Genomic DNA, 17,500 nt, shown 5'->3' with positions numbered 1-17,500 from the left:
CAGACGGTCACCTTCAGTACAATCATCAACCAACACTTGCACAAAAAGCACGTGTTTTTCCTCGCACTCACAAACAGTCGAACCGAGAGAGAGAGAGGGGACTTTGCCGTGAAAGAAAACGACCCAAAAGTTTCGGGGAACTTTCTTCTCAGCGAAAGTTTTCGGATGTCAAGTGGATCTGAAAAAAGTCCACGGGTTTCTTAAATATCTGAGTTTTGCTAAACCAGTGGATGGAGAAACTTTTTGTCATTTTATTTAGAGTGTCAAACGGTTTCTTCCTTTCAGGGAGAGGAATTATTAGTGAGAGGCTGGTGAGTGAGGATGCCCGGACCTCTCTCTCTCTTTCTCTCTCTATATCTCTCACTCTCTCTCTCTCTCTCTCTCTCTAGCTAGGATGTAGGGCGTACGCGCGAGGCGACTCGATAGTAGCGACTGTTGCCCATCACGACTTTGGTGGGGAACACGCCGCATCCTGGCTTGCCATCCGAAGGTTGCTCGTGCGCGCGGCGCGCGGACGGTTGTTAGCTAAATCCTTTGTGGTCCCTCGTTTTCTTTCGGTATGCTCCTCTTCGGAGTGATTTCTCGTGCTGGATTGGTACTGTGGATGTGGTTTTATTCTAAATTTGCGTTTCTTTCGCAAATGCTTCCTTGTAATGCATTCGCTTTTTGTAAAATGCCTTGTTTTATGTCGACAGTCCTCTCCTCTTCAGTTCATTATTATTTTATAATGAACTGTTATTAAGAACTTGATTATCTTCTTGCTAATTAATATTTTTTTTTTATAAATGATTGACTTTATGTCGCTGTAGAGTAATTAGTTGATTTTTAGGGATATATACATTTGCTGACTTAAGTTTTTAGGTGAAAATCATTAGAATATAGGCAAAATTGTCGGTGGCTTGCGGTGAATGAACAACTAAACGTTGTATATCGAGAATGTCACGGCCAATCCATTGCAGTTAATCTCTCTCTCTCTCTCTCTCTCTCTCTCTCTCTCTCTCTCTCTCTCTCTCTCTATAAGGTAATAAAAATACTTAGAAATCAAACACAGTCTCTCTCTCTCTCTCTCTCTCTCTCTCTCTCTCTCTCTCTCTCTCTCTCTCTCTCTCTCTCTCTCTAAGGTAACAAAAATACTTAAAAACCAAACAGAATTTCTCAAGTACGAAAATTGAAATTGAAATATTAAAATCGCCATCAATCTCTCTCTCTCTCTCTCTCTCTCTCTCTCTCTCTCTCTCTCTCTCTCTCTCTCTCTCTCTCTCTCTCTCTCTCTCTCTCTAACGTAACGAAAATACTTAGAAATCAAACACAGTTTGTCGAGGACGAAAATTTAAGTTGAAATATTAAAATCGTCATCAGTCTCTCTCTCTCTCTCTCTCTCTCTCTCTCTCTCTCTCTCTCTCTCTCTCTCTCTCTCTCTAAGGTAACAAAAATACTTAGAAATCAAACAGAATTTGTCGAGGACGAAAATTTTTATTGAAATATTAAAATCGTCATCAATCTCTCTCTCTCTCTCTCTCTCTCTCTCTCTCTCTCTCTCTCTCTCTCTGGTAACAAAAATACTTAGAAATCAAACAGAATTTGCAGAGTACGAAAATTTAAGTTGAGATATTAAAATCGTCATCAATCTCTCTCTCTCTCTCTCTCTCTCTCTCTCTCTCTCTCTCTCTCTCTCTCTCTCTCTCTCTCTCTCTGAGGTAACAAAAATATTTAGAAATCAAACAGAATTTGTCGAGAACGAACATTTCGATTGAAATATTAAAATCCTCATCAATATTTGCCTAATTTCGCCTATAACGAGACTGAAATGCCGATAGTGTTATCATTAATTTCCCTTTGCGTCTGTGCCATTATTTTTGGAAATTACTTAGTAATGAACCGACCGTAAGCAAATTGTGTGGTGAAATATCGTTCATTTTTTTTTTACGATAATTGAAGGATCAGTGAATTTTGACAGCAACCATTTTCTCTTTCCTTCAGTTATTGTCATTATATCGATTCTCGATATAATTGTGTGTTATGTAGTGCACCAAAAGATATATATAAAATATATATATATATATATATATATATATATATATATATATATATATATATATATATATATATATGGTCTAGTGTGATGTGTGTGTGTGTGTGTATGTGTGTGTGTACATGTATATACACACACACTAACACATATATACAGTATATATATATACATATATATTAATATTAGCTTTAGCTGCTGTGTATTAAGACTTCCACAACAATGATGTCTTCATACAATTTTGCCCGAGGCTCATCAACAGCACGTTGAACCTTTACAGATACGCTGCACGTTTTTTTTTTTTTTTTTTTATAAATCAGAATCACTTGTGTGTGGTACACACACACAGCATGCACAAAGACACGATATATATTACATACATACATACATACATACATACATACATATAAACTCAAAATCAGTTATAAAGATATGAACCTTGTAACTTATAAGGAAGAGGAAATTTAATTATCTCTAAACGTTTTCATTATATAGCGTGCACAGTTCAGGAATTTTTAAAAATTACTCCTGTGAAAATGTGCGGACTATAATAACTCGAAAACAATCAGAAAATAGGCACACGGTAATAAAAAAATAATTGTAGCGTAACAGCAGCATCTCCAAGCATTGTCTTTTGACATAAACAGTGGTAAGTACATTTTTTTAAATAATTATTCATCTTTATTTTTCAATAACATCTGGAATTGGCTGCCAAACATTTTGCTAGACTTTAGAGGCCTTTTACTCTATGTTATGATCATTCTATTCAATTTACGTAATTATTATTCCCTATATTTTTTATATTTATTCTCCAGTCTCCTCCTGCAGTAGTGTCCAATATGCCGCTGTCTTTCTCAATCGGAGAAAGTAGAATTCATTTCTGATTCAACAACGGCCCCATCGGCCGTTTTTTGTCGTTGAATTCCTATTTCCAATTCCAAGACCTGAGATTTATAGTCACCGTATCGCTTCGCTGATGCTTGTCACGGGAGAAACAAGTGTTTCCCGTGCTCATGAATCCCTTTCTCGGACACCGGAAGATTTAACATTCCTTCGCTTCAAGATTTAACATTTCTTCGCTTCTTCATAGGTCTACAGATACTGGACAACGAGGGGATCCCTCATCTATCCCAGTCTGATTTCACTATGTCTGTCTTTAAACGTTCAGAGTCTTGGGAGCATTATCCATAAACTAAATTTGATAATTAATGGCATCCCTCTATTCTCATTCTCCTTGCATTCGAATCAGTTCTTGGGAGAATCATCAGTGTAGTACGTTTGGTTAGCAAATCTTGAAAATTCATTATTTTGTAATAATATCTTCAGAAGCAGACATAATAAGAACAATGGAAGAGAATGAATAGTGGCCTGTTTTGAAACCCTTCATATGAGAGAATCATAGTTCACAGCTCTTTGAATGACCAGACATTTGAAAGGTATTAGTTGGCCGCACTTAAGAATATCACTAAGTTATCGATAGTGTAAAGAAACCTATATTAGGTGCTATAATAGGCAGAGAAGTTCAGGGATTGTTATGCTCCCATTATCACAAGACTGTGACATCACAGACTGACGTAAGGGGGATAATTGGAGTTAATGATATTATATAAGGGATATGCCCTGGTATGGTGGTATTAGTTGGATTTCGCTCCTAACTAGGGTTTGTGTATTATGTAAGAGGAATAATTATTCTGGTGTACAAAGGGAACTATAGGGGCGTGACGTTATTAAATGTCCCTTGGGAACTGACTTTGAGATAGTATTACACATGTTGAGGATTGGTGAGGGGAGATTAGCATGGATTCAGATAAGGAAGAGGGTTTGTGGATTTTGGATATGTTGTGAGACAGTAAGAGGTCTTAGAAAAGAAGAGAAAATTTGTATATATATGTATTTATATATATATATACATATATGTACACATATATTAAATATATATATATATATATATATATATATATATATATATATATATATATATATATGTATATGTATGTATGTATGTATGTATGTATGTATGTACATCTTTTAGGTTCTCCATGAGGAAATACTAACGCTATTTATTATTTACCAACTTTTGTTGGTTGAATTTTAGCAAAATATCCAAATTTTGCATTCAGCTTTTCTCAATTTCCCCTACTTACCGTTCGCCTTCCCTTTATTTTGCAGTAATGAAATATTCTCTCTCTCTCTCTCTCTCTCTCTCTCTCTCTCTCTCTCTCTCTCTCTCTCTCTCTCTCTCTCTCTCTATTAGCTGGCATTCCCCTTCAATTTCATTTAATTTTGCACACTTCAAGGTCGTGAGAAGTTCAAGTCGTCCGTCGGCATTTCCTGAAGTTTTTCCATTTAAAAATCTCATTACAGAGAAAATATACAATATTGTGTCAAGTCGAAATACCACTTTACATGAAGGCAAAATGAAACTCTGACGCTTATGGTATATTTTCAAACATTTAAGACCATTATTTAAAGAAAAGAAAAAAAAAAAGATAACATGTCTTATAAACTAGAAATAAAATAGTTTTGTGATAATCTCCTATTGCAAGAATGGACGTATTTTGCAACGTTGCTTCGACGCAAGTATTACTCAGTGAACGAAGCTCTCCCGTGTTATTTTCCTTCGGCAATTTGCGTTCGAATAGCCCTTAATAGCCGTTTATTGAGAAAAGTACCACTCGTAAGCTCGAAGACGCCTCATATTTGCTTACAGGGAAGGGCCCTCTCCTCCATCACAACATCATTCAAAAACCCCCTGATATGGGGTATTATCTGTAATGAACTGGCATTTAGCGTTTAGCTCCTTCTAATACAGTTCCGCTCTTCTAATCTGGGATTTTTCTGGGACGCATTTCATGCTTAAAGACTAAGTGGGCCTGGAATAATCTCTCGGGCACATGCACAGTCTAAGTACAGTAAAGTACTGCAGACTGCTCTTATGTGCTTAGCGTGGTTCAAGACAGGTTTTAATGACGAATGGATTATTATCCGAAGTTGCCGATTATCTTGGGGAATAACTATCGTTCTTACTGCCAGCGCCATCCACCCCCACCCTTTATCATCTCTCTCTCTCTCTCTCTCTCTCTCTCTCTCTCTCTCTCTCTCTCTCTCTCTCTCTCTCTCTTTCTCTGAATATATATATTATCCGTTGTATATCTTTTTCTAGTGATATATATATATATATATATATATATATATATATATATATATATATATATATATATATATATATATATACACACACACACACATACATGCATATAAATATATATACTTTCTACTGCAAATGATTCCTCATTTTCCTATTTCGTTGTCTGCTTACTTTTTATAAGCTTTACCTTGTCTTCCTAAATGTTGTCTTTACCCTTTATAAGCTATATTCCGGTTTTATATGCAATTCCTGTTCTAAGCATCATTCACCACGTCCATAGGGGATATCCATGCCTTTCCACTTTTTCTGTTATTCTTTCTGGCACAGTCTTTCTTTTCTTTGCTTAAGTCCTAATGCACATGTGACATCTGTGGCGTATTGTGACATCTATAACGTATTGGTAACGCTTCCAAAATCTTCTGGGCTCCATCCAGTCTTCAAAGAAGAAGCTGTTAAATGGATAAACAAACACTGCTATTATGCTTCTGTCTTTATCTGTTTCCACGCTGCGGCTGTTTCAGTCACTAAACCATCGTCTTCAGAGCTACCCCAAATTTATAGTGGCGTTACGCTCTAATATATAGTAGAATTAGTAGAGTAAAACCAAAAACTGATCGAAAAATAGGAATCCAGAAAAGGAAAATGTAACACAAAATCCACATTTTTTCACATTTCAGTGAGATAAAAATTAACAAATTTCGCTGGCAGAGCAATCCCCCGACTACAAAATCTGGAAACCGCGACGGTTCCAGACTCCCTCCGTGGATCTCACGAGGGCGACAATGCTCCAGTTTCCTTGGAAGAAGCTCTGGAGGTACTGGATGCGATGGCAATAAGTTATAGATGAAATATGTGCGTTCCCACTTTTAAATGTAATAAAAGAAATCTTATCCAAAAACACACACACATTATATATATAATATATATATATATATATATATATATATATATATATATATATATATATATATATATACATATACACATATATATATATATATATATATATATATATATATATATATATATATATATATATATATATATATATATATATATATATATATATATATACGTATGTATGTATATGTTTTATGTGTGTGCATGTATACACACCTAGACCAATAGATGTATTGAGGCTTCGTATCCGTACAGTGGTGTTTCATTTTAGATTCCAAACCAAATAACCATCAAAGATGACGCGTTTGAGTTTAATGACAGAATTCCAGTTCCATATGGAATGCATTTCAATTAGTGTGTTACGACTTCACAGAGAAATCATATCAGTAGGGAGAGATCTCTCCACATGATAGGATTCGGATCGTGTTTGAAAAAAATTCCTAATTTCATCATACTTTTCTAGAGAGTCATTGGTCTATGAATGTGCAAAAAATTAACTAATTAATTAGTGGATCATATGTGTGAAATGTAAATTGATGAATTGGATTTATGAAATGTTGACGTGGAATCAGCATTTGCCGCGGGTTAAAATTTTTGCATTAATCTGTGGTTTTGAAAGTGATATATATATATATATATATATATATATATATATATATATATATATATATATATATATATATATATATATTTAGCTAAAGTGGGCACTATGGCTAAGTGGCTCGGCATACGGCTCATGCTTGCTAGGCCGTGAATTACTCATTCCGTACATACCCACATGTGTGTGTATAATTGTACTATATATGTATATATATATATATATATATATATATATATATATATATATATATATATATATATATATATATGTGTGTGTGTGTGTGTGTGTGTGTGTGTGTGTGTGTGTGTAAAGGACATATGATTGATAACTTCATTTAGTGATCAGCTCTGTTCAGTTGTGAACTAAACTTGACGAAGGGAAAGTTATATATCAGTAATAAACTTGGCGTCTAATAACAAAACAAAGCTCAATATCAAGTCGTCCTCTGCGCAAATACGCAGCTATAATATAACTGTAACCTCCTTTACGTCTGGGTTGAAAATCTCCGTAAATGACACTAAATGTAATGGGCGGCAATGTAATTATTACGCACCGGCCTCATAATAGCAAAATACCCAACTCCGTTAACGAATGGAATTTGAACTCGTTCTGGGACGTTAGAAGAAGGAGAGAGAGAGAGAGAGAGAGAGAGAGAGAGAGAGAGAGAGAGAGAGAGTCGTATTATCTATTCCTATAAATGAATACATAGACCTTCTCTCCTTACTAAGGTTCTGCTGGCCGACGAATGTTGGAGAATAGTGTCGGAGAATGGGAATGGAGAGAGAGAGAGAGAGAGAGAGAGAGAGAGAGAGAGAGAGAGAGAGAGAGAGAGGGAGAGAGATTGCCAGAGTCATATTATCTACTCCTATAAATGAATATATAGACCTTCTCTCCTTACTGAGGTCCTGCTGGCCGACGAATTTTGGAGAATAGTGCTGGAGAATGGGAGAGAGAGAGAGAGAGAGAGAGAGAGAGAGAGAGAGAGAGAGAGAGAGAGAGAGAGAGAGAGGGTGCCTGAGAGGGCAAACGGTCGAGTTACAAATGGAAGATAACGAATAACGATGAGGTTTGTCTGGTCGAATTTAATGCTCTTATTGTTTCGCTCGGTAACGGAAGTGGAGGTTTCTGGTGTTGTATTCCCCGATATTCATTATTTTCATTACCAGTCCTCTTCTAATTACCTTCTGCTTAAGGTTAGGTTATTGGCCTTAACGGGTCAGTTTGATTATTTCCAAGCTTCTGGTAATTTTTTCGCTCTTCTTATCTTAAGGAAAAACGAAGAAATCGGTCATTAAACTGTGTCTTGTTAGGTTAGTGTCTAGTTAGATTCGCATCCGCAATATTTAGCTGTTATATTGAGCTTATCGCTGCTTCATATGACGAAGAGATTTAAAGAACAGGGCAAGTGAATGGAATGAACTTTTGAAGTTGTCTTACATTTTCCTTATTTCTTTGTTTCTTATATTATGTTTACTTTTACTGTACATTAAGTGTTTACTAAGAACACAATACTCCCAATGATAGCCAGATAAGGCACGAACATGTAGGGAAAATATAATTTTTTCATAAGCATTTTGGAAAAAGGATGGTCACGCTTTTGAAGTGAAAATTATCGATTTTCTTCTCTCTTATATCAATTCAATTTCTCCATTAATGACCATTTTTTTATAGTTTTCGAAAAGTGTTGAAACTAACGAAAATTATTATTATTGTTATTAGAAATAGAGCGAATTTCACTAATGGGGACCTGTTGAATTAAACATGAGAACGTTTTAAAATGAATTCGAGGTTTTACTTAACAATAGCATGCTGATAGAGATGAGTGTACAAATGTTCTGGGAGAATCAGATGATATGCATTCTTTTAGATGTTTTAGATATTATTGGAAAAGTAAAAAAATTTCGATATCTGATGTCCCTAACTTCCGTCATTTTCTGGTCAGTAGACAATGAAACGGCCGTCCATCCGTCAGTCCTGGGACCTGTAGCAAATTACTTGCAAGCATAACTAATAAATTACACAGTCTGTCTCGTTGCCTTTGGTAATCACTTCTTGGCAGTCGCATTCCTTAGGTGTGTGAATGGGTAACTCTCACAGTACCTTTCAAAGTGAATCTTGTTACCGGAAACACGTTATCGGTCTTGGCACTCGCTGATTGAGAAATTATTCATGCCCCGAGGCCTCTGTTATGGTAATTCACTCTCCTCTTCTCTATTCAATGAGGGACGGTCAAGGGTTGTCCGGGCTCTTGGGTGGAAGTATTGTCATGTATATGAATAAGGCTGCCAATTGATTTCTATATGAATCTTCAGTCTTTTTGTCTAAATAATATATCAATACCATACTTATTAAATGACCTTTATGTCAGGGATATGAGTTTTGGGGAGTATTTGTAATGATGGGAGCGTCCAAGGCTGTAAAATGGGATCCGGCCATTTTAAGGATTGTCGAAAAAGGGAGATGCATGATCGAAATCAGAATTAACTATGAAATATAAATCCCTCTTCGGTAACAATAAGGTTCTTCCTGTTTGCAGGTGTTTTATCATATCTGTCCTGATCACCTTTCGGTGCTATTTCATTTTTCATTCAATATATCCGTCAGTCAGGCAACTTTTGTATATAAAATATATTTGCTGTAGTTACTGTTGATAAAATTTTTAGTCGGTTTATTTTTCTCACTTCATCCAACGGAAATGAAACTCTCATTCGTTGATGAACTATTAACATAGTACACTGTAGCTTCAGTATTCTTACCCAATTCGTGTTATCTAAACTTAAAAACATACTTACGATGTTTAGGAAATGAAGGTGAAGCGTCAAAATAATAACTGTATATGAACATGGAAAATGACGACGAGGAGTTTAGATGAATAATTATATTTCTATTTCAGTGTATATATATATATATATATATATATATATATATATATATATATATATATATATATATATATATATATATGTGTGTGTGTATTTGTGTATGTATGAATGTATGAAATATGTGCAGTGTGAAGTTATATTATCATATAACTCTGAAATGAAAATTGCATAGCCCAACTATCCTATCTAACTGTATTTTAGATCCAGTTTATAGAAACTATCCCAGGCTACCTTATAGATGCTGAAGCATAAATATTGCGCACGAAGAGTTTATAAAGACAGATATTATCTCTCTCTCTCTCTCTCTCTCTCTCTCTCTCTCTCTCTCTCTCTCTCTCTCTCTTGTTGCAGCTTCCATTATAGCCATTATATACTTTTAACGAGCATCGCCATCAGTGTAATCCATTACAGAGCCATTATCATTAAGCCATATATCGGTATTAGCCTCCCAATAATAACCACCATAAAATATTTTACGGCCTGTAGAAGCAAGCCTTATTATCTGTCTCGGTATTAAGCGCATGTTATCAGTCCATCTTTCTTTCCGGTATTGAAGAATGAAGGAAAGGGGGCAGGAAAATTTTTCGTCCGGCTTAATTTTCAATGGGTGGGCGCGTGAGTTTATTTTGAAAGCATTTAGTTGTTCTGTTTATTTTATGATTGTGTCAGTACAAAGAATATTTAGATGTACTGTAAATTATGCACGCGCATATTGAAAGGTTATATATGTATGTATATGTATATATATATATATATATATATATATATATATATATATATATATATATATATATATATATATATATATATATATATATATATAATCATAAGGAATCGTAGAAATGAATCGTTCAGTTCATCCAGAACCGAACACCCTTATATGCGATGCAGGAAGGACCAAAATATATACATATTATACTTGTTACTGTTACGAGGGTCTACACATCTCCCCCCAAAATTATTATTGGTGGTAAGTTCAATAGCGTAGATCATGACATTTTCATTTTATATTATATTATATTATATATATTATACAGTATATATATATATATATATATATATATATATATATATATATATATATATATATATTATATATAATGATATAAATGTGTGTGTGTGCGCGTATGTAGAAGTTTACTTAGTAGATGTACTGCTATACCGATTGAGAACATACATTAAAAGTATTCTGATTACAAATTAGAATTATTACAAATCTCTCACACAAGCTTATTTAGTTATTGCTTTACAAAGACTAATAATGTCATTGTGAAATTGCACCCATTCCTCCCCAAAAAAGTACATCATATTTAAAATTTGTTAATTGGCGCTGTTAATGTTGAAAATACCCGGCGAGATTGCTAAAATCCTATTGGCGTCCCAAAGCTTTACAGGAAATATAAAGTTTTGCTTCAAAATGGATGTAATTTTTATTTTCGAACATTTTTGTAAAATAGGAATTGATATTTACGAAATTATATAATTTAGACTGCTCAGAAATTCGTGTACATGGAGTGATTTCCATGTATAAGAATTTATGAGCAGTCTAAATGGATGTAATTTTTCTCCTCATTTTCAAACATTTTTGTAAAAGAGGAACTGACATTTACAAAATTATATAATTTAGACTGCTCAAAAATTCTTATACATGGAGTGACATCCATGTATAAGAATTTCTGAGCTGTTTTATACGTGAAATGATTCCCTCATTTTAGTCAGTACGGAAGAAATAAATACAAAATAGAGGGATATATCTGGTCTTTTCATGGAAAAGGGTGGGGGACTTTGGGGACACGCGTACCTTAAATCTCTTCGAATTTCCTTCCAAGGCAAACTAACCTTCCCCCCACTGACCGTTCTGAAGGAGGCTTAGAAGGTGATCTTACCTCTGAAACGGCATTCTATCTCCTCGAGGACTTGTGTTCGTAGGACTGTGAAGAGGCTCTGGCCATAACATAGGGACATAGCAAATCTTTTTCTCCTCATATTCATGGAATTTAGTGGCTGGGAAATTATACTTTTCCATCATCATGTATGTTTTCTTATTTTACTGTGGGAAGGCTGGGAATGGATAAGATTTTTCACTGTCCATTGAAATGACATTTTATTACACTGGCTAAATAAATGTAAGTATGTGTGTTTGCATTCATGTATACATACAGACTGTGTAAAGTATTTGGAAAGTTGTCCACACGTGCATACATACATACAAACATATATATATATATATATATATATATATATATATATATATATATATATATATATATATATATATATATATATATATATATATATATATATATATAATATTTATGCTAAAGTGTGCCATTCCTAATTAATGATAAAGGTGACATAAATAACTGCAACAGATACTTTATATAAGATGATTTTTTTTATAGAGGCTTACTGATAACATTGGTCAGTTCTTTTCTATGTCAGGATGGCACAGTATGGACTTAATTGCCCGGGACGAAGTCAGATTTGGGGCTACAACAGCTCCTTTATTTGACCTTTTTTAGAGGTCACCTGGGTATTCCACTCCCAACTATGACTTCTGAAGCATTTCCTTCACGGGTGTGTCTGGATGAGGTACTGTGCCCCATCTGATGGTAAATAGGAATAATAAACGAAGATCAAATTCCCCATTTTTCTCTCTGTGTGAGGGGCTAGGATACGGCCATGATAGATGCCATCCTTTGGAGGACACGAATAGTCAGATTTCCCTTCGACTTTACTTCATGTGTCAGGTTATGTAAGGTTCGACTGATACAGACATACGCCTCAGTGTGTTCACCTCTGACATTCTAGCATCTTTTACCAGTTGGACAAGGTTCAATGTGAACAGAAGCCCGGAAACTGCGGGATAAGGGACAAGTGACAGAAACGGCATTCCAGCCTTGAAATTATTTCCAGGATTAACATTTTTTTTTTTATTTGTGGTATCACTAATTTTCTGACCTACTGACAGCTTTTTAGACTGTATCAGAATGTTTTCTACTTTCATTCTGTTTTTGCTCTTGTTCTTTCATACTGTTCTTGACCTTGTGCTTGTTCAAGATGGATGAAGTTCTGACTTTGTTTTTATATCGTAACGTTCTCTCTGCATCCACGACAGATATATGTAAAGCTTAAGTTCATCCATATATTTGATCAATTGAAATGTCTTACCCACTCTGTTTTAGTATAATATTTGTAATTATACATTACTGAAATATCGAACATAATTTCTGTCTGATTTTAGAGCTGATTTTTTTTTTTTTTTTTTTTTTTTTTTTTTTTGTTGAATGCTACTTTTCTTCCGTAGTTTTCCATTATTTTCTTTCACCGTTTTCTCGGAACCTGAGGTACAAATGGGCTTAGGTTTTCCATTACTGACCATTTCTTTTATACCGTATAAAAAGAAAATTCCAACCTCCCGTGTCCTTCCATATAAAAAAATAGTGTATGTGACAGAACTGTCGAGCTAATTAGCAAGGCAATAATTCTGGTATGGAAGAAGAATTTGTATTTTCCACAATATCAAGCGTTATTTGAAAGAACGAGTGTTTACCAAGTGAAAATATAGGTAACTACATTATTCTGCTGTGCGTAAAAATTCTCTCTCTCTCTCTCTCTCTCTCTCTCTCTCTCTCTCTGTCTGTCTGTCTCTCTCTCTCTCTCTCCACTTCTCCACTCTGGTACTTTTTATTACACTGTTTTTTTTTTTAACTTAGATCTCTCTCTCTCTCTCTCTCTCTCTCTCTCTCTCTCTCTCTCTCTCTCTCTCTCTCTCTCTCTCTCTCTCTCTCTCTTTGGATACTTTAATTAACCTTTTTTTAAATCTCTCTCTCTTTCTCTCTCTCTCTCTCTCTCACTGCGCATGATTTATAATGATTTTAAAATGTGTTATCATATAATATCCTTTTATTCCCTTAGTACCACGCTCTCTCACAAATGCCGCGTCCTAAATTCCCTTTTCTCCGCCACTTCATAGCCCAAAGGAGTCGGTTTATCCCGCACACTCTCCTTTATAGCAATACGTCTCTCCTTGACGCCAGGGCAGAATGGCCATTTAACCTTTGAAATATTAGAGGAAGGGTTTAACCGATAATATACCCGGCCTCGACTCTATATTTTACGGGCTGCCTGCCAGCGTCAATATGTCCCTGTTCTCTCCGTTCAATTAAGGTTTTCCTGAATTAGCGAGTAAGGCGAACGTGTAATCGGTTTCTGTTTTAAATATAAAAGTTATTGGGCTTCATACACATGCGTTATCAGACACAACACACTCATATATATGTATAGTTATACATACATATATATATATATATATATATATATATATATATATATATATATATACAGTATATATATGTGTGTGTGTGTGTAAATGTGTGTATGTATGTGTGTGCGTGTGTGTATAATACACCATGTCAGTTTAAGGGGCAGTAGCCTGGTTTTGTGCAAGGTTTTAGGGATGAACAGCGACTCACCCTAGTCCACTAAGTGCTTGTGTTAATCACTAATTACGTCAACATGGGCTCAAAAATATATAATGAACGTGACTTGTGAAACTACGGTGGTGGTATGTATATATATATATATATATATATATATATATATATATATATATATATATATATATATGCGAGTGTGTTATGTGTATGCGTTTGGAAATCGTAGGCAACTCTATATTTAAAAAAAAAAAATCATATTTTCTTGACTAACCGGCATTCCCAACAAAGTGTCATGGTAAATGTCATGAGCAAAATAATGCACAATTTATCCCAAAATAAATAAAAAAAAATGTAATAATTTTACTCCTAATAATTACCTTCTCTCAGAAAGCCAATAGCCATTACTAAGCAACTCTTCACTTCATACGAAGACGCTAATGCCGCGTGATTGATTAGTAGCTTAACATCGACTTTGTTCGCCTGATGTAGTGTACCTTCCGTCCTCTTTTTATTCCTTCGGGGAAGTCTGAATATAGCGGGCTGATAGATATAAGGGCGATCTTTCAGAATTAAGACACGAATGGGAAGGTTATGGCCAGTGGATCACCTGAATTTATAACCGGAGTTAACTGGGGTTATTGTGGGCATTCATCATCGTGGATTGTGTATTACAAAGGGAGACGCGAAGGGGGGTCCTGGCTAAGGGAGAAAAATGGAGAGAGAGAGAGAGAGAGAGAGAGAGAGAGAGAGAGAGAGAGAGAGAGAGAGAAAGGTGGGGAAAATTTTGAAGGAGGCTTATGAGATGGTGATAAATTTTTAAAAGGAATTTCTTAGCCATTCGTCCCAAGTTGTTAATGCAAACTCTCTCTCTTTCTCTTTGAGTCAGTTTGACAATATGTCGGAAAAATGGCTATCAGTATACACACACAACACACACACACACACACACATATATATATATATATATATATATATATATATATATATATATATATATATATATATATATATATATATAATGTAGTGGGAAAGTTTTCCTTTTATATATTTTGGTTAAATGAAAATTATGTTTCCCCTAAATATATTTATTTTAGTCTTTAAACTGTATAACTTTTCCACCTTTTCAAAGGGTAGTAGTGACCGAGTCTTCATCTAAAAAGGCACATTGTAAAATTCTTGGGCTTAGAATTTCACGTAGTCTGTGGGCATTCAGAAATTTTATATAAGTTTACAAGTCACTTCGAGCTTTCACTGTCACCTCTCCACACATCTCACACTCTCCCTGCCCTGATGCCTTTTTCTAACCGACTCTCCTTCCAGAGTCTTCGTAGATATGGGTATTATTCATTCGATGCCGAAATTTGGTATAATTTTCCCAAGTTTAGTCCAGATGGGCTTCCCTTTTCCATTAACGTTTCACGTTTAATTATCTGTACAATTCGTTCAACGGTTGTTATCGAGTTAATGTTATGGTGTGCGAGAGGTCACCGGGCGAGGTCAAGATGTCATTCATCTCTTTTGCCCAGTGTTGTATATGGTAAACAACTTTGATTCTACGGGCGACGAACGGTCAAACTCGGCATCTGGGATCCATTAGATCCGTTATCGTCTCTTTTCTGTTTTGCTCTGTCTGTCTTTATCAGAGATTTTCTGTATGCCCTCGTACGTATATGAGGATATTTAGTTTATTCAAATATAGACTCGATTCCATTATAATCTCGGCCAGCTACCAGCTGACTCCGGCAGCTCTAGTTAAAGTGAGGCAAAAATAATATATCTGCGAGGACTCCTAACACATGCTTCTTTGGATATCACATAATTTATAAGATAACTTTTAAAGCATTAAACTGAATATAAAAATGGTAATTTCTTCAATCAAATTGAAATATCCTTGTGTAATTGTATGTGTCAACAAGTGTGTTATGTGTTTATATATTTTTATTTTGACTTCTTTGACGTGACTATAAGTACTTTTCTTGTATACTAAGTTTTGTAGTGTTCATTCTTCAACATTAAAGGTTTGATTGGCAACTCAATTAAAGAAAGTGCAAAGAGATTAGTACTTCTAAATTTTTCTGTATTTACTGTAACAATAATTGGTAAGCTTTCATTAATTAAAATCTTCTGCACAAGTGAATAAGGTAAGTGTGTTAGATGCTGCAATAGAATCTGAATTAATGGTAAAAGAATTTTCTTTTCTTAAAATTATTTAATGTCTATCTTAACCCCTTTTCTTTATTTTTCTATCTTGAAAATTCCTTCTTAAAGGATATTAGTCATGCTTGGTTAAGAAACTAAAACATAACTGATAAACTCCTTGAAATGATTACATTACATATTTTTTTTTTAATTTAGTTACATTCCCTCGTTTCTTAAATATTCCCCTTATAGTTAAAAAAAAAAAAGTAAATTCGAAGTAAGCTAGTTAACCCCAATTTTTTTTTGCTATAACACCAACTAATCAAAGTGGGGAAGGTATCCACTTTTTATAAACTGTCTGTTATACTGCGCGTTTTCACTTCCGCAGGAACAAGTTGCTCGATAATCAATTATGTTGGAGCTCCACTTATCGTGCTCAGATGTCGGCTATCTTCCTGATTTTCAAAAGTTTTCCTTTTATATATTTTGGTTAAATGAATATAATGTTTCCCCTTAAATACATTCGTTTTAGTCTTTAAACTGTGTAACTTTTCCACCTTTTCAAAGGGTAGTAGTGACCGAGTCTTTATCTTAAAAGGCACATGGTAAAATTCTTGGACTTAGAATTTCACTAAGTCTGTGGGCATTCAGAAATTTTATTTAAGTTCACAGGTCACTTCGAGCTTTCAGTATCACCTCTCCACACATCTCACAAACTCCCTGCCCTGATGCCATTTCTCTCCTTCCAGAATCTTCGTGTATATGGGTATTATGCATTCGATGCCGAAATCTGGTATAATTTTCCCAAGTTTCGTCCAGATGGGCTTCCCTTTTCCATTAATGTTTCACGTTTAATTATCTGTAAAATTCGTTCAACGGTTGTTATCGAGTTAATGTTATGGTGTGCCAGAGGTCACCGGGCGAGGTCAAGATCTCAGTTAGCTCTTCTGCCCAGTGCTGTATGTGATAAACAACTTTGATTCTACGGATGGCGACCGGTCAAACTCGGAATCTGGGATCACTTAGTTCCGTTATCGCCCCTTTTCTGTTTTGCTCTGTCTGTCTTTATCAAAGATTTCCTGTATGCCCTCGTGCGTGTATTAAGATATTTAGTTTATTCAAATATAGACTCGAATCCATTATATATATATATATATATATTTATATATATATATATATATATATATATATATATATATATATATATATATTTATATATATGCATATATATATAAATATATATATACTATATATATATATATATATATATATATATATATATATATATATATGCATATATATAAATAAATATATATATACTATATATATATACACATATATATAATGATAATTACAATTGAA

The 17,500-nt window shown here is 34.5% G+C and overlaps 1 protein-coding gene across 1 annotated transcript in view; it reads right to left on the bottom strand.

Annotated features, from left to right (window-relative positions):
- LOC136850833 (uncharacterized) overlaps window positions 1–387 on the bottom strand; it is a 141,048-nt gene extending 140,661 nt beyond the window's left edge. Inside the window, exon 1 of the mRNA XM_067124855.1 lies at window positions 1–387. This exon is cut by the window's left edge and continues 100 nt beyond it. The gene's annotated coding sequence lies outside the window, so the exon portion shown is untranslated.
- Between the last annotated feature and the right edge of the window lie 17,113 nt (window positions 388–17,500).

The sequence above is a fragment of the Macrobrachium rosenbergii genome, chromosome 22 (assembly GCF_040412425.1).
Source record: "Macrobrachium rosenbergii isolate ZJJX-2024 chromosome 22, ASM4041242v1, whole genome shotgun sequence".
NCBI lineage: Eukaryota > Metazoa > Arthropoda > Malacostraca > Decapoda > Palaemonidae > Macrobrachium > Macrobrachium rosenbergii.
Note: the sequence above shows the minus strand (reverse complement) of the source record. Positions and strands in the feature narration are given on the sequence as shown.